The sequence below is a fragment of the Pleurodeles waltl genome, chromosome 9, assembly GCF_031143425.1.
Source record: "Pleurodeles waltl isolate 20211129_DDA chromosome 9, aPleWal1.hap1.20221129, whole genome shotgun sequence".
Classification (NCBI taxonomy): Eukaryota; Metazoa; Chordata; class Amphibia; order Caudata; family Salamandridae; genus Pleurodeles; species Pleurodeles waltl.
Window position 1 is genome coordinate 110630646 of NC_090448.1, and position 22099 is coordinate 110652744.

Below are 22099 nucleotides of genomic sequence, written 5' to 3' on the forward strand. Positions count from 1 at the left end.
TGTAATTGTATTATATTGTAATTGTATTTTATAGCACTTACTACCCCTGATGAGGCATTGAAGCACATTTCAATGGGTAGCACACTACTCCAGAACTCAAAAAGGTTAGTGATGGATCAGTATATGGAAATATGAGTTCATTTGAGTGGTGGACATGCAAGCCTGTTAGTTGAACTGAATAGAATAATGGAGGGATAGAAGAGGGAAGAATCTAGAAAGTGTTCATTGGTAGATCATAGTAGTTGGATGAGGTTTGGCATGAGTAAAAGAAATAATAAAATAGGGAAAAGTCTGCAGAAAGGGATTAGGGAGATCATAGTAGTAAAATGAGGTTTCGGATAAGTCAAAGGTGGGATACATGAGGGAAGAATTTACAAAAGATTGGTTGGGAGATCATAGTAGTAGAATGACGTTTGAGATGAGTCAGAGTGGAGATAGAGGATACATTGAGACAGGTACAGGATGAGGGAGTAGTGCATTGGAGAGAGTGAAAGTTTTTTTCTCTTCTACAGTAGGAGTGAAGTACTAAATATATAGATGCATGACTATATAGAAATGCTCATTCCTGGCTCGGAACGGCCCGAGAGGGGTGGCGCAAAAACCAGCAAGAGGAGACTGGTCATAGTAAATCAATCCAAACAAAAAAACAATAAAGATCGCACATTCAGGATTTCAGGGAGTAAAGCAAAAAATATTTAATCACAACGCGTTTCGGCTGTCTCCGCAGCCTTGATCATGTGAATATCACCACCAATCAACAGCAGTTAAATACATCAAATTCAGTTGCATAAAAATAGGACTAAATGAGACAAATAGAAATAGAGATAGAAAACGAGGCATAAGTATAATCATTCCTAATAAAATCTCTTACTGATCTTATACCAGACAGACATTCTTCAACAATTCATAAATATAAGATAGTAACAATTGTGTATCAAAAGTTATCTCTAAAATATCATATCCAATTAATTTTCAAAAGAGATTTATAAATTACTTTCAAATTTTCTTCCAAAAAATACCATCAGCGCTGGAAAGGGGGAATAAAATAATCTTAGTATACAAGGCATACATAGAAATCTCGATAAATTATAGTTATCTAAAAGCCAATAAATACCTGTTTGATTAACAAATATACTAGCCCCCTTCCAGATTCTCGTATCTATACATGAATTTTCTAAAATACATTTATGGCTCCCCTAAGTTAATTTTATATAGGCCTGTTTAAAAATACAGCTACACGTTTAAGTTGTTATATAATTGTTTAACCAACATTGAACAAAACAGTAAAATACAAATGTGCAAAAAATCCTTATCTGCACATCAACCACCCAGTGCACCAAGTGAAGGTGAAAATTAAACGGAAGGAAGAGAAGGTAACTGAAATCCATCTATCCTCCATCCCACCCCAATCCTCCTGTAAAGATATAAAATAAACTAATTATATTACTAGAAAAAATAAATAAACAAATCTCTAGAACCTCAACACTAGACTATATGGCCACAAAGACAATTATTGACTTTATATTAAAAAAAGGATAAAAAAATATATGTATATATGAAATATACACATATATATTTGTCAAGTCATCAACCAATGTTCTAATCCTCATATAGGTGAGTAATTAATTCCTCACCAGAATCCAATCAATTAGGCATCCTAGTTTCCAGATCCAGAATATATCTAAATTCCTTTTTCCATAAAGTTTGTTCGCTAGTGCCACCTCTATGGTAAGATGGCACATGATCAATACCAAAATACGACAACAGAGAACAATCAGAGTTGTGTTTTTCTTAAAAATGTCTGGCTACAGGATAATGTACATCTTTTGATGTAATAGCTCGCATATGTTCCAAGACACGTTTTTTACACTGTGATTAGTACTACCTACATACCACCTATGACAGGGACACTCTAATATGTAGATGGTAAATGGGGTACTACAAGTCAAAAATTGAGTAATCTGCCGCATATTTCCTGATTTACATGTCTGATCTTCTTTACACATAAGGCTATTACGACAGGCCTTACAATGTCCGCAGGGAAAAATCCCTGTAGATTATGTTCTCTAATTTGAGGAATGGTAGTTGTTAGAAATGGGGTCTTTGGTTGACAGTCAGGTTACCCCCTGTTTAAGCAAGGACCCTCACTCTAGTCAGGGTAAAATAGAATCACCTTCAGCTAACCCCTGCTTACCCATTGGTAGCTTGGCAGAGCAGTAGGCCTAACTTCAGAGTGCTAGGTGTAAAGTATTTGTACCAACACACACAGTAACTCAATGAAAACACTGCAAAATGACACACCAGTTTAGAAAAATAGGAAATATTTAACTACACAAAACAAGACCAAAACAACACAAATCCGACATACACAAGTCAAGTTATGAATTTTTAAAGATTAAACTAAAAAATAGCGCATAGAAACACAAAATGCTTCGATGAGGGGTTAACACGGCGTCACAACGGAGTTGTTCCCAAAAATCTGACACCAGCGGCGCCTGCGAAGGTCGTCGCGTTCCAGTGAAGATCACAGAGCCATTTGCAGGCGGCGTCACTGGATTCAGCAGCGGCGTTGGTCCAGAGTCATCCGAAGTTGATTTTCTTTAATTTTCACCAGCTTTCCTTTCAAGGGCCCAGGGACTGGATAGGGCACCACTTGTCAGAGCAGGAGTCTCTCCAGAGACTCCAGGTGCTGGCAGAGAAAAGTCTTTGCTGTCCCTGAGACTTCAAACAACAGGAGGCTAGCTCTAAATCAAGCCCTTGGAGATTTCTTCTCAAGATGGAAGGCACACAAAGTCCAGTCTTTGTCCTCTTACTCTGGCAGAAGCAGCAACTGCAGGATAGCTCCTCAAAGCACAGTCACAGGCAGGGCAGCTCTTCTTCCTCAGCTCTTCAGCTCTTCTCCAGGCAGAGGTTCCTCTTGTTTCCAGAAGTGTTCTAAAATCTATGGTTTTGGGTGCCCTTCTTATACCCAATTTCTCCTTTGAAGTAGGCCTACTTCAAAGCAAAGTCTCTTTTGAATGTGAAATCTTGCCTAGCCCAGGCAAGGCCCCAGACACTCACCAGGGGGTTGGAGACTGCATTGTGTGAGGACAGGCACAGCCCTTTCAGGTGTAAGTGACCACTCCTCCCCTCCCTCCTAGCACAGATGGCTCATCAGGATTTGCAGGCTACACCCCAGCTCCCTTTGTGTCACTGTCTAGTGTGAGGTGCAACCAGCCCAACTGTCAAACTGACCCAGACTGGGAATCCACAAACAGGCAGAGTCACAGAAATGGTATAAGCAAGAAAATGCTCACTTTCTAAAAGTAGTATTTTCAAACAAACAATCTTAAAATCAACTTTAATAAAAGATGTATTTTTAAATTGTGAGCTCAGAGACCCCAAACTCCACATGTCCATCCGCTCCCAAAGTGAATCTACACTTTAATTAGATTTAAAGGTAGACCCCATGTTAACCTATGAGAGGGACAGGCTTTGCAAAGGTGAAAAACACATTTAGCAATATTTCACTGTCAGGACATATAAAACACATTACTATATGTCCTACCTCAACCATACACTGCACCCTGCCCTTGGGGCTACCTAGGGACTACCTTAGGGGTGCCTTACATGTAAGAAAAAGGAAGGTTTAGGCCTGGCAAGTGGGTACACTTGCCAGGTCGAATTTACAGTTAAAACTGCACACACAGACACTGCAGTGGCAGGTCTGAGACATGATTAAAGAGCTACTTATGTGGGTGGCACAACCAGTGCTGCAGGCCCACTAGTTGCATTTGATTTACAGGCCCTGGGCACCTCTAGTACACTTTACTAGGGACTTACCAGTAAAAGAAATATGCCAATCATGGTTAACCCAATCAGCAATACAATTTAAACAGAGAGCATAAGCACTGTAGCACTGGTTAGCAGTGGTAAAGTGCTCAGAGTTCAAAAGCCAACGGCAATAGGTCAGAAAGAAATAGGAGGCAAAAAGATTGGGGATGACCCTGCATAGGCAAAAAAGTCCAACAGTAGTGATATCATGAGATCTTAAAATATCACGGAAACTCCGACCTCTTCTAAATGTGATCTTTGTTCTTTCCGGAATTAAATGACCAATAATGGAATCACTTTTCAAAATATTCCATTTGTTTGAGACAATTTTCTTAATCTGAGCAGTGTCTTCATTATAAGTCAAAATCAATCTAATATTATCTGTATCATCTCTCTTTTTTTAGTTGTATTATCACATAAAGTCTGTATTCTTTTCACTCCTTTGATTTTGTCAGTAGCCTTCTTGATCACCCAACTGGGATATCCCCGTTGCTTAAACCTCAAAATCATATCTTTTTGCTCTTTCTCAAAAACCTCATCAGTATTACAGACTCTCTTAGCCCTCAACAATTCTCCATACGGGATACTCCACTTCAGGTTGTCTGGATGCCCACTAGAAGCATGCATTAAACTGTTACCTGCTGTGCTTTTACGGAAGAGTTCTGTATTAATTAGATCGTAACTTTGCTATCCAGAAATTCAATCGATGATTTGCTCATATTGTGTGTCAGTATAATATTCAAATCATTCCTGTTAAGTTTATCTATGAACTTTTTTGCTTCATATTCAGTTCCTTCCCAATAATGTCAAATCATCGATATATCAAAGCCACAAAACAGCCTGTTTTGTTTCTGGATATCTTACCTCATCCTTAAAAATCTCCTCTTCCTACAACCTAAAAAAAGACAGGCAAAACTAGGAGCAAAGCAAGTCCCCATAGCAGTACCGAGAATGTATTTATATATTATTCCATTAAACAAAACAATATTGTTGGTAAGACAATATTTCATCATATCAATGATCATGTCAGTATGTGCCAGATACCTTAACAATCTTGTATGTAAAAAATGTCTACAAGCTTGTATGCCTTTTTCATGTTCAATAATAGTATATAGGGAATTCACATCTAAGGTTATTAATACAAATTCATCTTCCCAGACAATCCCTTCCAATTTCCCCAAAATGTATTTGGTATCACGGACATATAAGGGTAGATTACAAATTCCCTCAAAAAGAAGTCAACATACTTAGATACATTCTCCAATGCACTATCGAAATAAGAAACTATTGGTCTACCCGGAGGACAATTCCTATCCTTATGAATCTTCGGAAGGATGTATAACACAAGTAATTTGGGAATATCTTTCTTTAGGAAACAATATTCCTCCCATATCAATAAACCTTTATCCTTGCATTCTGCCAAAAGTTGCCAAATTCCTGTAATACTACTAGCATATAGCTCTTTGGTAAGGGTCATATAAAAATGGGTGTAATTCAACTGACGCATAACCTCATCAATATACCTCTGTCTTTCCATAAGTACTATATCTTCACCTTTATCGGCCAGACAAATGATAATATCTTTGTCATCAGCCAACAATTTAATAGTGATTCTCTGATCCAGCGTCAAGTTTTGATTGTATCTAGGCTTGAACCATGTTCTACGTCGAAACTGCACAAGATTTTGAACTACCATGTCATGAAAAGTGTCAATATTGTCATGATGCATATTCGGAAAGAATGTAGACCTAGGTTTGAATCCATAACGCACAGTAAGATCATATGTAATACCTAAATTATCCAAAGTACGATACAAGTCATTCATATCATCCTGTACCAACTCATTGTTCTCTAACTCATGAAGAGTAATTAAAGAATCAACATCACTGATGCACAACACATCCTGACTCTCAGAACTATTGGAAGATTCAAGACTATTCCTAGTATGATTTTTAAGTTCAAGCCATTTCTTCAATTTTGATTTTCTGATAAATTTGAAAAAATCTATCCGAGTCTCAGCATGATTAAAACGTTCAGTGGGACAAAAGGAGAGACCCAAACATAATGTCAATTTATCTTTTTCTGTCAATACATAATTCAACAGATTGACAATTGTCTTATTCACCATATCAATATCCATTATGCTTGTATGTTGGAGCTTCTTGTTGTTTTTCCCACTTGCCCCATATTTGGATCTGTTTTTGTTGCGGTTTCTGAGTCTCTCTTCTGGCTCCGCCCCATCTTCATCTTCGACCCGATGTCCTGCCTCTGTTTTTCGATGTTTCGCCCTTCTGATTTTTGGAGACCTGCCTGCCGCGTCGTAGCAGGTGATACTCATCTAAAAAAGTTGCTGGTTTATTAATTACTTTAAAATTAGATATTTCACTGTCTGTAGAACTCAGAGTGTCAGTTTCCCTCGCACTTTCTAAATCACTCTCAGAGATTGATAACTGCAGGTTTATATAGATGGTCAAATATTCTGCTAAATGTCAGAATCCGTCCATTCTCATAGTCTCCTATATCTCTATGTAATTTTTGTTGTTTTCTAACCTTAATATCATCCTCATATTTTCTCAACCTTATATTCAATGCTTCCATAAATTTCGCAATGGACTCTTTTTCAGGTCTTAAGTCAAGGCCATCCTTTGTTCTTTTAATATTCAATAATAAGGTCTCTCTGTCTCGCCATGCATATTTTATTAAGATTTCCAACATATGTCTTGAACTGGCAGCCGAGTTCTCTGCCCATTCCTTTAACATCTCAGGATTAGGAGAATCATAGGAGAATCATAAGAAGGAGTAATAAATATTCTAAGGCCTCTCGGGACCATTTCCTGATCAACATAATTCTGTAGGGATGTAGCTTCCCACCTTTTAGATATTTCCAATTTGCATAATTTTTCCAATTTATATAACAAAGTGTTCAAATCATTGTTACACTCCTGTTCCCTTCCAGAAAATATCCGTTTAATTGAAGTCTTAGCAAATAATGGCTGAGCAGCCAATTTTCTCTCATTTTCAATATCTTCATTCACTGTGTGAGAGGTTCAAAAAAGTGAAAAATAATAAACAAAAAACAGAAAGAAATATCAATGATGTAATTTGAGATTTCACCAGTGATGTCATCAATGATGTTATTGAAGACTTCATAAGTATGTAGCATATGTGGCTATAAGCAGTGCATGGCGGAGGCGCAAGTTCAGTGGTTTTCAGGATTAAAAGTTGATGTTATGACACACAGTTTCACCTAACTACAATGTCACTTCAACCTTTGTTTCTGGGTGAATTTAATCTTATTTACCCAACCCCCTCACTAAGCCTACCTTGTGACTGTGTGCAGTACAGGGTTGGAGGCAGGGCCTTCAGTGAGGTCTAATACCCATCCTGCCCCCATGGGAGGCCCATCCCACCCATACCATGGACAGCCCTTAGGTGTGCATGGAAGGGTGGCCGAAAGAGCCTCGGCATGCATGCCATGGGGTTGGCTGCAGGGCCTGACTTCAGTTACCAATGGCATCCAAACTCCTGCCGTGAATGCCATTTGCCTCTGTGCAGCACTGAGGTGGGCAGAGAGTCTAGCGTGTAGTTCTGTGTCCAATCTGTTGCAGGAGGCAAACCCCCCCTCTGCACAGGGCCTGAAACTGTGTACTGCATGGGGTTGGCCTCAGGGCCTGCACCCAAAGCTCTGTGGGCAGCCTACCCCTCTGCCACACACGGCTTTCAGCATAAAGTAGCATTGGGTTAGCAGTAGGACCTAGCCTGTGTCCAATCACCTATGGATGGCCAAACCCTCACGGGCCCCACCCTTCATTTTCTGGGGGTTTTCTCTTTCTTTGTGGTCCCGCCAGCTCTCACTATATTCAGTAAGGGTATAGAAAGATCAGCTGCAAAAGTTTTTTTTTCCTTTTGTCCTGCTATTGGCAAGCCTACCCCTACCATGCCATCTAGAATGTTATGATTTTTTTAAAGTTCAGAACACTGAGACCAAGTCCATGAGTCCTGTAATGGAGCCCACAACATTCCTTGTCATGTTGTGGCGAACCAATCAGATTTCTTGGTACCACAGTACTGAGATGCTTGATGGGAAAAAAGCCATCTTGGCTAATCAGAGCACTCTAGATTTTTTTTTAATTAACTTGCGCTCCCACAGAAGTCCCACGCAGCCAACTGTTTCTCCATTTGTTGAACCTTAATTTCTCAAAAAAACTCTATAAACAGATTTACACCAAATAAGAAAAAGCATACTTTCTGAGTAAAGATGTAGCTTTCTGAAAAATTTGCTGTATTTGTGTTTCGCCAGTTTTTCATGCAGCACTATTTGAAATTTCTAATGAGAAATAGCATTGGAAAAACACGTTTTGGAACCTCCTCTTTTCTTTGCCCCTGCTTGAAAGATCACCCTGAAACTTTCCAGGAAGGAGCTGAGGAGTATGAATCTTTTGTTCTGAAGTTTTAGTGAAGATTCATCAAAAGGTGCAAATGTTTTTAGCAAAACAAAAATGCTCTTTCTAAGGAAACTCTGACCTAACTATAACTATACAGTGACATAACATTATCTCACTTAGCTGACACACAGGAAGTGTTCCTGCAGCAATAAAGTATGTACAGGTTAGGAAGAACACTTATTGTCACATTTTCAACTTCACCAAACTATTTGAAAATGGATTAACTCTTTGTTTTCTTAAGTTTCATGCTTTAACAATATTAGTCCAGAAACAATTCAGGTAATTACATTCATGAAATGAAACAATGAACCACATTCTTTCTTACTTGTCCAGCAACTATCAGCATCTTGATAACCTAATTCAAGTTTATTACAAAATACCTCTCATTTCTGTAAATTATTTTTGTTGCACGTTTTTTAGAGATTTTTTCATGTTTGCTGCAAGATGTCTTTAAAACAGAAGGTGTTCCTGAAATTGAGTGGTGCAGGACACTTCCTTTGCTTTTTATCTTTTACTTGAGTTAGTCTATAAATAAATCCTTGCCCGTTTATTTAACAACTTTGTGAGTGTTGGTGCTCTGTCAAGTACACAGCAGCCCAAGGCTACTGTTCACAATGGGGCCACATGTGAAGGTCAAGAGGGACGCAAGCGCCACTGGCTGTACTTTGAGCATCAGTGCTCTAGAGGATATAGTGCCTGATCAGAGACGGTCAGATTCTTCAGTTTTCATTCCATACTTGCAGAGAGATAATGTTCAAATCTCAACTAACAATTAACATTATAGGTAATTCCATAGCATGCAATCCATTTTAAAATTTGAGACAATCAATCAGTGCCTTGACCATTAGCCCAATTTTATTGACATAATTTGTCAGAATCTATTCCGATTTTACAATAAATATTCTTCCTATCTTGTTTCACAGGAGAATTCGCCCATACACAAAACTTACCATGCAGACCCTAAAAATGTCAGATAACTTCCCTTGTATCAAATAAAAACACTCTTCTCGATCCATGGAATCATGGTGGGCCTGGACTAAATTTGACTTACATCGGTGTAATTGTCATTATTTTGCTAATTTATCGCAGGAACATGTACATGAAATTATAGAGATTATGTCATTATGCTACATCACGTAGGTATCTTCTGCCTTAAAAGGTGCTATGAAGTTACAAAGTTTTAATTTATAAACAAAATTAATGTTGGGATGGGACTGTCAATGCTTTGTAAATGAGTGAGTACCTCATCCCTAAGTACATACTACATGTGAAACTGATATCCTTACTTTTTGTTTGGACCTATCATCATGCTAATCTAGTGCCAATGCAGAGAATTAGGCCAAAGTTCAGGACCTGCTCTGTGACCTAGAGGGGTGCATCAAGGGTACCCTTATGAATGACATGGAACTACTGTCTGTGTCTTCGGGTAGTAACATATAGAGATGGTGGCAGTTTAGCAAGTTTCGTTAGTATGACTAGACCTTTTCTTTTTCCTATGTAAATGAAAGGTATGGCCTACCAACCTCGCATATATAAAGTTCCACATTTATGTAAACAACAGATATTTACACTGACACTAAATGTGCGTGTCAAGTGTGTGGGTATGTGTAAGGAGTGTGTAGAATGTTTGTGAAAATTAAACTGTGCATGGTGAGCATCTAGGGTATTAGTACCAGTGGGATTAATTTTGGATGGCCCTTGGTCTAGCCTGTCACATGATGGAGAGTAGATACACTTCCCAAACAGTGAAAGAGGTTTGACTGCATTTCTCTTGCTGAAGCATGGAGAACTAGATACTAAAGAGAAGGAGAGTGGAGACAGGGCTATCCTTGGGGTCCTAGTCATGAGAGGGCTGGTGATTAGTACTTAGAGAGAACTGCCATTTGGGGGATGTTAGGAGTTGGGTCTAGTAGAAAAAAAAATATTTTAGTATTATCACCTCCATTTTTTCTGGACTGAAGCTGCTGTGTTTTGACTCTGTGCACTAGAGCACTGCTAGCCTGGTCCAAGTTTGTGTGCTCTTACCCCTAAAACATGTCAAAACTAGTTACACTCCTGATTAGTATATTTAACTTACCTTTAAATCTCTAGTATAGGATACAGATGTGTACCCCAGGGCTTGTAAGTTAAATGTCACTAGTGGATTGCAGCACATATTATGCCACTACTAAAGAGACAGGGCAAAGCATATCTCCAGACCTGTTCCTGCACCTAGGTATGCAGTTTAAAAATGCCAATTCGACCGGCAAAAATAAACAATTTGCCAGATCTAAAACTTACTTTTTAATAATTATAAGTCACCCTAAAGTAGGGCTTACATACCCGTCGGGCAAGGTGCATGGTATTTAATAAATAGGACATGTGTCCTTATGTTTTACATGTCCTGGCAGTACAAAAATCTTCAAAGTTATTTTTTTCATGGTGGTCAGGCTGGCTGTGTCATAGGAAAACTCTGGGCTACATTATAACACCTTATAATGCCAATTTGGGAATAGCTAGAAAAACCTTTCAATGGCTCATCTGAATGGTTATTTAAAATCAAACTTAATTGACAAGTTGGATTTTAGGTTACCATTTTGGAAATTACAGTTTTAAAAAGTTGTCAATTTTATGCCTGAGCCAAATGTGTTTTTCCAGTGTTCTTTACCACCTAAGTGTTGATGCCTTCCCGAAGGTGAAATGTGGAGCGACCCTCGACCCTGCTTCAGCCAGGTCTCTCCCTACACAGTCGCCTCTGCCGCCTCTACTCCAGGTGCCCTTTTTTTCCTCTTTCTCCTTTCTATTTTGTTTTGTTGCTCGGCCCTAGCTGCTGCGTCCCCACGTCCCCGCCCCCCTCCCTCCCTCCACTTCTGCTTACCTTTTCCCACCACTGAGCCCATGCGGCCCCACCCGCCGCTCTCCCATTTGCGGTTCCCCTCCATCCTCCCAGCTGCCACTCCCTCCCACCTCCCCTCTTATGGCAGCCGCGGCACGGTGAAGAGAGCGACCCTTGACCCTGCTTCAGGCAGGTCGCTCCCTACACCGCTGCCTCTGCCGCCTCTACTCCAGGTGCCCTTTTTTTCCTCTTTCTCCTTTCTATTTTGTTTTGTTGCTCGGCCCCAGCCACTGCATCCCTGCGGCCCGACCCCCTCCCTCCACTTCTGGTCACCTTTTCCCACCACTAAGCCCCTGCGGCCCGCCCCCCCTGCTCTCCCATTTGCGGTTCCTCTCCCTCCTCCCAGCTGCCACTCCCTCCCACCTCCCCTCTTATGGCAGCCGCGGCACTGATGCGCCGCTTGCGCTCCAAAGGCGTGCCAAAGTCAAGCCCATCTGCGCCCATCCGCACCAAGACCACGCCCAGCGCCAGTCCCCCGGCCCACGCGCCACCTGCACCACCAATCACCGCTACACAGCTAATGACCTCCACGCCCTCAATCCAGGACGCTCCTCCATCTGCTTCCAGTCCACTCTGAAGCACACCAAAGGACCCTTCTCCTGCAAAGCCTGCAACTTCACCTGCAACCTAACCATCAAGCTCCAACACAAAGCTACAGACAACCACCTCAGCTGCATTCTGCTCAACACCCGCTCCATCCACAAGCACGGAATCGAACTCTGGGACCTACTGACCTCATCATCGCCTGACGTCGCATTTCTCATCGAAACCTGGATGAATTCGGCCTCAGAACCAGACATAGCCATAGCCATGCTTGAAGACTACAAGATCACTAGAAGAGACCGCAGCAACAAACCAGGAGGAGGAATCGCCATAGTCCACAAAAGCACCGTCAGAGTCTCCACCAGCTCCCACGACACCATCAACTCCGCCGAGCACCTCCATTTCAAAATCCACGTCAACGCCAACACCACCCACAGAGGAACACTGGTCTACAGACCCCCAGACCTTGACCTCACTTCTGCGACTACATCGTAAACACCATCAGCGCCCAAGCCCTCGCCTCCATGGACTACATCCTCCTCGGCGACCTGAACTTCCACCTAGAAAACAACAACGATATCAACACCACCAACCTACTCGAAAACCTCGCCAACCTCGGCCTCAAGCAACTCATCACGTCGCCCACCCACACCGCAGGACACACATTCGACCCCATCTTCTCAGCCAGCAACCACGTCTCCTTCAGCCACACCACGAACTCCACTGGACGGACTATCGCTGCATCCATTTCTCCTTCCAGAAGCCGGTCACTCACCACCTCACCACTCAACCCCTGTCGCTATTGGAACAGAATCTCGACAGAGCAGCTGATCTCCACCCTTGCCCAGGCACCTCCTCCGAGGACCCGGGACCCCAACACAGCCGCCACCAACCTGCATCAATGAATAGAAGACTGCGCCAACACCCTTGCACCATTCAAACAACCCTCAAACATCCACCACAGACCCAAGGCCAGCTGGTTCACCCCCGACCTGCAGGCCTCCAAACAGGAATGCCGAAGAATGGAGAAGACCTGGCGCCTTGCACCCACTGAATCCAACCACATCGCCCTCAAGACTGCCATCCGCAAACATCACCAGCTGATCCGCACCACCAAAAGAACCTACTACAAAAGCCGCATAGACACAAACGCTCACAACAACAAAGAGCTCTTCGGTATCATCAAAGAACTCTCCAACCCCAGGCCTTGCTCCTACGAACCCCCGCCATCACAGGAGCTCTGCAACTCCCTCGCCACTTACTTCCGTTGAAAGATTGAATACATCCACAACAGCTTCAATCCCAGACCCACCAGCCAACCACAGACAACCACGAACCCAACGCATCAAGCAACACCATCTATGCTCCTGGACCCACGTCAACAATGAAGACACCATCAACACCATGGCCTCCATCCACTCCGGCTCCCCCTCGGACCCCTGCCCGCACCAGATCTTCAACAAGGCCAGCAACATCATCGCCCCCCACCTCCGCACCATCATCAACAGCTCCTTCGAGACAGCCACCTTCCCGGAGAGCTGGAAACATGCCGACGTCAACCCCCTGTTGAAGAAACCCAAAGCAGACCCAGATGACCCCAAAAACTACCGCCCCATCTCCCTCCTCCCCTTCCCAGCGAAGGTCATTGAGAAAATCGTGAGCAGCCAACTATCCCACTTCCTGGAAGACAGAAAAGCGCTCAATACCTCCCAATCCGGATTTGGCAAAACCACAGCATGGAGACCGCACTCATTGCTGCCACAGATGACATCAGGACCATGCTCGACGAAGGCGAAACCGCAGCGCTCATCCTCCTGGACCTCTCTGCAGCCTTCAACACCTTTTGTCACGACACCATTCGAACACGCCTCCACAACGCCGGGATCCACGGCAAGGCCCTCAACAGGATCTCTTCATTCCTCTCTGGCAGAACCCAGAGAGTCCGCCTTCTGGCTTACCTGTCCGAATCCTCCAAAACCATCTGTGGCATCCCGAGGAGCCGCGCCCACTCCAACCACCCAAGTACGGAACCTGGGAATCATCCTGGACTCAGCACTCAGCATGACTCAGCAGGTCAACGCAGTCTACTCTTCTTGTTACAACACCATCTGCATGCTCCTCAAGATTTTCAAGTGATTCCCATCGAAACCAGAAAGACAGTCACCACGCCCTGGTCAGCAGTCGACTGGACTTCGGGAACCAGGAACCACGGCCAAACTACAAACAAAAATGCAACGTATCCAAAATGCCTCCGCCCGACTCATCCTCAACCTCCCACGCCGCAACTACATCTCTGCCCACCTCAGAGACCTACACTGGCTATCCATATCGAAGAGGATTACCTTCAAACTACTCTCCCACGCACACAAAGCCCTCCACAACACGACAGACTCACCTTCCACACCCCTGTCCACCAGCTCCGCTCCGCCAGCCCCGCCCTCGCCTCCATCCCCCGCATTCGCCGCACCACCACCCGAGGAAGATCCTTCTCTCACCTCGCCGCCAAGACCTGGAACTCCCTACTGCTCCACCTACACCAGACCCAGGACCTCCTGACTTTCAAGAAACACCTCAAGACATGGCTATTTGACCAGTAGCTCCCGCCCCAGCGCCTTGAGACCCTGATAGGTGAGTAGCATGCTTTATAAATCACCTGATTGATTGATAAATCACGTGATTGATTGAAATGTGTATTGCCCACAAACAGTGGATAAAGGGCTTGGGTGTGAAGAGACGTTTTTCTCACTGACAGGATGGCCATATGCGCTGCACCCAGGTACTTCTTCCAAGGCTACAGCACTCTACATTGGCGGTGAACATGGTATAAGTTTAGTCTCCAACATTCGTAGAAAACACACATTCTTACGTAGGGACATTTTCTCAGAACATCAGCTGTGTTATTATAAAAACTCTTCCCTGTCCTTTACACGTTAGAGGAAGAGTCCATCCAGAGAACCACAACTGTATGCTGGTTGCTAGATGCTTCGCTAAAGATGCTAACGCAGACTACAGGCCTTTGCTCAGGTATGGGGGATGATGTCTTCCCAGGGGAACCTGAAGGGCAGAATTAGAGCTTAACACGCTGTGCTCTATCATAGCCTAGGTAGGAGTTAGTCTATTGACGTAGTGAGAATATGATAGCGTTATTTTTATGCTTCACTCTTCTCGTCACAATTTTAATACTGTCATACTGTGTCGTCCTGGTTATTGCAGCTCATGCTTTGCTTTCTAAGATGCAGTTGTTTTATTAAAATAATTATTGAAACATATATTGCCTCTGTTTGTCATTCTCTTTATGAGATTAAGTTAACTGAGAGAAACAGATGAGACCTGGGTGACCAGAGCTGCCCTGAGAAACCAATTATGTCATGTGCTCAGCTGCCCAGAGCCCATGAGGCACTGCCAGTTGGCCAGAGCAAAACCCAGATTGGAGCGACAGGTGTCACCTGCAGTAGGTCAGACTCAGTCTTCCACACCACGGGCGATTCTGCCGCTCAAAATCCAGTAGTCTCATTAGAATAATGAGGGCCTACGCAACAGATACTTAATTAACTTAGAAGAGTGCCTACCATGTCAAAGGCAGACATAGCTCATACATGGACCTGCCTCCTCTATTCTGCTAGCCAGCCAGGCATTGATCCCAGTGGAAGAGGGCCTGCCTACAGAACAGGTTTGAGTGACCGGAAGGGAAGGCTTTTTTCATAGCCATTCTTCTGGGTGGGCACAAGGAGCTCTGCACAGGGTAAGAAAGGGTTTCCAATGTTGATTTTAGGTTAAGGGACACTGGAAGATAGCTCACAGTAAAACATGCAGGAAGTGCTGCAAAAATGGGTATGGTGGCCTGGGAACTTTTACCCCATTGATTAGGGAGTACCCAGTATTTTCCTCCACCTACATACTACTACTGCACATAAATGTGGCACCTCCAGTACCCTCCTCAGAAAACTTCAGTACATATGGAAGGCAAGAGAAAGACTGCCCCTGCTTTTATGACCTGTGAGAACAACCTCAATACCTGGACCTGCTCCCACTTGTAATCAGGACTGAGAAGTGGACTCCAAGGGTCATTTGGACCTCCTGAGATACAGGCACATAAAAGATGCAAGAAGGCCACTTTCTTGAACTGCTGAGCTTTACCAGGTCCAACTGGACCTGCACTGGACCCTCCAGATGGCTTTTTCTGGAGTGCGTCTTGACCCCTAATTGGTATTCCTAAGATCCTGGTGCCCTTAGATAAATGACAAAGTGTACTCCTCCTACCTAACCCTAACAGCTGGGACTTAAAATGTTATCACGATTTTCTGGTTGGAGAACCAATAGAAGATCAGGGCCAATCTGCCAAGCTCATCTACCAAGGGTACATTGTCTGTGGGCCTGAATTCACTGTCCCTCCCACCATGTTCTCCACTCAGCGTCAGAATCTGTCGACCTCTGGCTGTTTTGACTCAATTACGCAGCTTCCTTGATGCCACTGTGGACGAGAACTCGATTGATGCCAAAGACCTCCAGGGTGCCGGAATCTCAAATTTTTCCAGCCTTCGTTGATGACCGCATCAGGATCCCACTCTCCTGCAGGTCTTCACCAATGATTCCTGCTTCAGCCTGCAGCCTTCAACGCCGACAGACCCTTGAAGCCCCATCAACATCCAGAACTGTTTCCAAGAAGGTAACTCCTGTGATGACCCAGTTCATGTATCCAGCTGGTGATTGACCATAGTAGGCCTTACATTTGACTTTGCCACAATACAGCATGACCAGTTGCTAATAATTGGTGTTTGGGGATTTTTGGCACTAAAATGTAATTCAAACATAAAAAATGTGTATCTCTGATTCCCCTTATTGGATTTTTGTAATTTTGGTCCCATTCTTTTCGATAAAATGGCCTATATGTTATAAATTGGAGTGAGATTATTGTTATGTTGTGTTTTTGACTTTGTAACTATTTTGGTACTTCTAAATACTTTCCAAACTTTCCTACTTTAAGCCTGTCTGCTCTGTGCCAAAGCTACCATGGATTGAGCTCAGGTGGAAATTACCTACACTTTAACAGGACCTAAAAAGCTTAGTGCCATTTTGACTTTTGGTGAACTACCATCCACCCAACTAACAACCCACTTTCTCACTAGTGTGGACTGCAGTCTCTGTTGTTCAAGGGGAGTACGGTTCTAGTTAGGACCTGCTCTGGAGTGTGTCCATGATTACTTCTTCAGAAAGGCATATGACAAACATGTACAGAGACCTCATACTTCATTGTGCCCTTGTCTTGGATACTCCTGTTTGAAGCCAGTATCATTGCTATCTGTCATGAGCTAAATATTTCTGAAATGTAGACAAAGTTATGAATTCAGCAAGAGGTCATTTGTGTAAAGGTTTTCTTGTAGAAAGTACCAGTTGAATTAAAAAGAAAATTTAAATTGAGTTAAAAAACAGCCATTTTTGTCTATGTTTTCCTCGCTAACTTTTTAAAGCCATTTCAGATTTTTCAAAACAATATACAGTTACATCTGCTGTACCTTTCTGGGTGTGGTGATATACAGGACTTGTAGGTTCATCAAGAACCCAAGGTACCCAGAGCCAATAAATGAGCTGCACCTTGCAATGGGTTTTCATTTTATACCAAGTATACAGCAAATAATTTGGTAAAATATAAAGGGTGAAAAATAGGTACCAAGGAAACCTATGTATTTCTGAAATGGGCACAAGTTATGGAGTGTAGAAGCTGTGGTTATTTGCACATCTGTGAATTCGGGGGTACCCATACTAGCATGTGAATTACAGGGCATTTCTCAAAATGACTTATTTCTTGCACACTGTCTTATATTCTGAAAGCACAAATGTAGAGAAAGACAATTGACAATAACATTTGTTCTTTTATTCTGTGTTCCTCCAAGTCTTCCAATAAAAATTGTACCTCACTTGTTTGGGTAGGTCTAGTGCCCTCAACAGGAAATGCCCCAAAACGCAATGTGGACACATTAGATTTTTCCATTGAAAACTGACTTGTTTTTGGCACAGTGCCTAGCTGTGGATTTTGGCCTTTAGCTCAGCCGGCAGCTGGGAAACCTAGCTATTCCTTTTTTAAACCTAGACACATAGGGGAATCTAGAATGGGGTGACTTGTGGGTTGCTCACCAGGTTCTGTCACACAGAATCCTTTGCATACATCAAACTTTGTCTAAAAAAAACATTTTCCTCACATTTCAGAGATGTACAGTTCTGGAATCTGAGGGGAGCCACAAACTTCCTTCTACCCAGCATTCCCCCAAGTTTCCCGATAAAAATGGTACCTCAGTTGTGTGGGTAGGCTTAGGACCCGCGACATGAAATGCCCCAAAACACAACGTGGACACATCATATTTTTCCAATGAAAACAGACACATTTTTTGCAAAGTGCCTAGCTGTGGATTTTGGCCTCTAGCTCAGCAGGCACTTAAGGAAACCTAGCAAATCCATACATTTTTTAAAACTAGACACCTAGGGGAATCCAGAATAGGGTGACTTGTGGGACACTCACCAGGTTCTGTCACCCAGAATCCTTTTCAAACCTCAAAATGTGTCTAAACAAACACATTTTCATCACATTTCAGCGATGCAAAGTTAGGAATCTGAGGGGAGCCACAATTCCTTCCACCCAGCATTCCCTCAAGTTCTGGATAAAATGATACCTCACTTGTGTGGTTAGGCCTAGTGCCCACGAAAGGAAATGTCCCAAAACACAACATGAACACATCACATTTTTCCAATGAAAACTGTGATGTTTTTTGCAAAGTACATTGCAATCGATTTTGGCCTCTAGCTTAGCCAGCACCTACGGAAACTTATTAAACCTATATATTTTTTTAAACTATACACCTAGCGAAATCCAGTATAGGGTGACTTGTGGAACACTCACTAGGTTCTGTCACCCACATTCCTTTGCAAACATCAACATTTTTCTAAAAAAAACATTTTCCTCGCATTTCAGTGATACAAAGTTCTGTAATCTGAGGGGAGCCACAAACTTCCTTCTACCCAGCATTCCCCCAAGTTTCATGATAAAAACGGTACCTCACTTGTGTGGGTAGGCCAAGTACCTGCAACAAAGAAGGGCCCAAAATGTACTGTGGCGATAATGATAACTGAGGTGAGTGTACTTATTAGTCCTGGGATCTTCAACCATTTAGGGAAACCTACCAAACCAAGACATTTCTGAAAGCAATACACCCAGAGGAGTCCACGGAGGTATGGCTTGTGTGTGTTCCCCAAAGTTATTTGGCCCAGAATACCATGTAAATGTGACATTTTAAATAAAAACACAATTTTTCCTCGCATTTCTGTGAAGTAAAGTACAGGAATATGCATGGATCCAATGATCAAGAGTTGAAAGAATGGGTGACGGAACATCCAAGGATCACCTGTAGAAAAACACCATCTTTTATCGACTTGCTAGTCAAAAGCTATCTACCCTCGCAAGGAAGTGGAACAAGAAGTTGGCTCCAAACGGAAGGTTTTGTCAAGTGCATGAAGTGCAAAGCCTGCCAGTATGGTAAGAGTATGACTGAGTTCAAATGTTTTGATGGATCCATGAGGAGGATCAGGAACCGGATATCATGTGAAACCCCATTTGTTGTTTACATGTTAGAATGTCAATGTGGCAAAAAGTACAGAGGTAGCACTGTAAATAAACTGAAACTACGCATATTGCAACATTTAAGAGCAATAGCAAATAGAGACTACTCCTATGTCATTGCCAAACACATTTGGGAACACCATGCTGGAGATTATAAGGACATTCGGTATGATGGTATCCATCATGTGAAAACCAACATGAGTGGGGGAGATTGAGAGCTGACCCTTAGGAGAGCAGAATCCAGATGGATCATAACAATAGGAACAGAAATACCTTGGGGTTTGAATATATATGCGGAACTTCATGTCCATTTGTAAACAATATGAAAAGTATAAATGTTGTTACGAAATCTCTGATATTTAGAACAGTTGGATATTCAAAGAAAGATGATGATGCCACCCCTATGCCTATCACCTGCTCCATCTTTGCACACATGTTTTTTCATATAATTTACATTTAGGTTGTCCATTAAATAATCTTCTCTTTCTTTTGAGATATGAGTGTTTACATGGGGGATTATATGAGAATGTGACAGTCATTAAATTGTTAGCTAAATTGTTAGCTTATATGAGACCAGCATAATGAATCCTCGATTAAATATAAGTACTTTCTGGGAGATAGTTCCACTTTAAGCACCGATGGATTATTGGTTGTTATATGGTTTGTTCCCATGGGGCTGACTGATTTTTTAGATGAGGATGAATCATGAGGTACTTTACCAGGTCAGATTTCTTTGCGGTGCTACGCAGTTTATTTCCCGGTGGTATGGCAATAGTGGAAGATAGCAAATCATTTGTTGCAGTGAATGTAAATAATGATGATATCAATGAGTCAAACCTATGATGAGCACTTTATTAAGAAAAAGCATTGTATCAAAAGAAGTACTGCATCAAAAAACAAGAGAATTGATGTAAATGATCATGTGATTCTATAAACTGTAACTCATTACAAGGTCATTTTATGATTTGAATTCTCATTGTGACATAAGGAGGATTGATTGACTAGGAATAGTTCTACATGGTTATACGAGTGGTTTGTGTGTGTTTATACCTTTAAGAGAAGGTGTAGACCAAAATGAGGAGTTCCCTTTAAATCTGTTTTGCACTGCACTATGGGATGCCCCAGTCGAAGGCTTTTTGCCAAAACGCGTAGGCAGGTTTTCTTTGTGGCACCTCACACTTTGCACTTTATTGAAGGAAATAATATATCCCTTTTGAAAAGCAACTAGTTGAACTGGATTTGTGCTGTCTCTCAGAACTGCCTGAAGAAGAGATTGGGGCAGGCTTCCTGGGAGAGAACCATATATATATATATATATATATATATATATATATACATTTTCTACATGCGTGGTTTCCCTGGGGACCGATTGCGGCCCCCAGGGGAAGCAAACATCTAGAAAAAAAAATTGCTCCCACAGGGGGTCTGCCCGTGTATCAGAGGCTGACCCCTTGACAAATTCACATTAAAAAAAAATTGTATCTTTCATTATCCCCTGGGGGCGCCATCACGCCCCAGGGGAAAAAGCACACAGACACACACACACACATATATATATATATATGAAAAAGAGAGTTGTCCTGAACCATAGTGCACTCACAACTGGTCATTATGGAATTTAGCAAAGTCGCAACTTACAGAGAATTCTTTGGCATTTTCATCATTTCAGGCCTTATATTTTCAAACATCTCTGGACACGTGTTTCTGGGTTAATCCCTTCATCAGCAGAGAACAAACATTTCCTTCCTTAATCAAAGGCCAACTGCCTGGCTGCTCATCAGATTTAATTGCAGGCACCTGATATCAGTTGAGTACCAGTTTTGTTCCAGTGGACCTCAAGTGAGCTGCAAAGTGCATCCTTGTAAAGGTAGTCCTGCACATTTAAAAATGATATCCCAAGTGGGTTGCTGAAGCCAAACAAAATAATAAAACACAGTTCATTACCCAAGTGGGCGAATTCAACGTAAGAAAATCGTTTTTGCTGCTACTGGATCACGGTGAAGCTCTTCCGCGTCTACGGAGGGCATTTGAAATAGAAAAATATTTTTAGAGCCCTCCCTGGTGCTGGCCACTGGTCGTGAATCACACCAAGGAGGGAGTGCGTGTATTGGCCATTGGCTGACACACGCACCAAACGGGTTGAACTCTGCTCATGTTCTTTACAAGACTCATCAGTCGTGTGCCAACAAGACTAATTATAGGCCGCGTGCCAGCAACCGTGTTGAGCTAAGATGACTCTTACCTCTGTAACGGCCCTGTGTCAACTGTAAGGCCACATGTACAACATGCGGCTAAGCAAACACATGGAGCTTGCAGGTGTGGCTCAAACCTCCCTATTTAATCCACACCCGCACCAAAGAATCTCTATGCCTACAGCTTCCTACCTACCTGAAGTCTAGTGGCAGCTGCTGTCCTAATTCTTCACTACCGACGGCTGGATTTCTCCACATTCTTCATCTTGTGCTTCAAAGCAGCTACGTCGAAATACTTACTGGAGTTTTCTCTCCGCTCTGCTTCAGCACTTCATATCTCTTCTCAAAGGTACCTGTAAGAGAAAGAACAGAAAGATAATCAACTTCAACCAAAAGGTTTCCTAACGGAAGCAGATATTTAAACAATGCATGAAGTTTTATTTTTATTACACAAACCCATATCTCATGTGGCACAATCCCATAGAGATCGAGACTTCATACTAAAGAATGAAAGGAGCATTTCAGTTTGTAAACAGTTTTGAGCAAACGCTTGCTTGACATTTTGAAGCTGGCTTGCCCTAGGAACAGAACGCTAGCGCCACCAACGAAAGTGCGCTTCTTG